Source organism: Mus caroli, chromosome 10 (assembly GCF_900094665.2).
Source record: "Mus caroli chromosome 10, CAROLI_EIJ_v1.1, whole genome shotgun sequence".
NCBI lineage: Eukaryota > Metazoa > Chordata > Mammalia > Rodentia > Muridae > Mus > Mus caroli.
This window is the reverse complement of record NC_034579.1, coordinates 48,074,352-48,075,868: the sequence shown is the minus strand read 5'-3', so window position 1 is coordinate 48,075,868 and position 1,517 is coordinate 48,074,352.

Genomic DNA, 1,517 nt, shown 5'->3' with positions numbered 1-1,517 from the left:
TAGTTCTGGTATCTTGTTAATCACAGCTGATTTCAGCCCCAGCTAACCAGAACCACAGAATCTTCACAATTAAACTAGCAATGGCCCTGAAAAAAAGTCTTTAATCTTCCCTCTGAAATTTCACAAGCCGGTCCTCCATCTTCTGCACTGTTCTCAACATTATCTTCCAATCTCCTATACAACATCCCACAGAGTTCTTAACACCGAATGAATCTTTTGGCCCAAAGTTCCAAAGACCTTCCACAGTCCTCCCCAAAACATGATCAGGCTGTCACAGGAATACACCACTATACTGGTACCAATTTGTCTTAGTTAGGGTTTCTATTCCTACACAAACATCATGACCAAGAAGCAAGTTGAGGAGGAAAGGGTTTATTCGGCTTACACTTCCATACTGCTGTTCATCACCAAGGAAGTCAGGACTGGAACTCAAGCAGGTCAGAAAACAGGAGCTGATGCAGAGGCCATGGAGGGATGTTCATTACTGAGTTGCTTCTCCTGGCTTGAACAGCCTGCTCTCTTATAGAACCCAAGACTGCCAGCCCAGAGATGGTCCCACCCACAAGGAGCCTTTCCCCCTTGATCACTAATTGAGAAAATACCTCACAGCTGGATCTCATGGAGGCACTTCCCCAACTGAAGCTCCTTTCTCTATGATAACCCCAGCCTGTGTCAAGTTGACACATAAAATCAGCCAGTACAGGGGCCACTCACCCACTGCAAAAATATTAATCCAGAATTCCACCTGTCAAAAGGAAATGCAGGGACAGAGTGGAACAGAAACTGAAGGAAAGCCCATCCAGAGACTGCCCCACCTATGGATCCATCCCATCTGGAGATACCAAACCCAGACAATATTGCTGATGCCAAGAAGTGCTTACTGACAGGACCCTGGTATAGCTGTCCCCTGAGAGGCTCTGCCAGAGCTGGACCAATGCAGATGTGGATGTACATAGTCAAACATTGGACTGAGCATGGGGACCCCAATGGGAAAGTTAGGGCAAGGACTGTAGGAGCTGAAAGGGTTTGCAACCTCATAGGAAGAACAACAATATCAACCAACCAGACCCCCCAAGCTCCCAGGGACTAAACTACCAACCAAAGAGTACACAGGGTACCCATTGTTCCAGCTGGATATGTAGCAGAGGATTACCTTATCTGGCATCACTGGGAAGGGAGCCCCTTGATCCTGTGGAGACTTGATGACCTGGGATAGAGGAATGCTAGGCTGCTGAGCGTGGGCAGGTGGGTGGGTGGGGGAGTACCCCCACAGAGGCAGGAGGGAGGGAGGAGTGGATAGGGGAATTGTGGAGGGGAAACTGGGAAGGGGAATAACATTTAAAATGTAAATAAAACAACCAATTAAAACAGAATGTATTTGCAATTCCAGGCTCTCTATCCCAAGTTCTGAATGACAAGAGTATGTTGAGTTGACTTTTTTTTTTTAATTTTTTTTTTAATTAGGTATTTTCCTAGTTTACATTTCCAATGCTATCCCAAAAGTCCCCCATACCCAC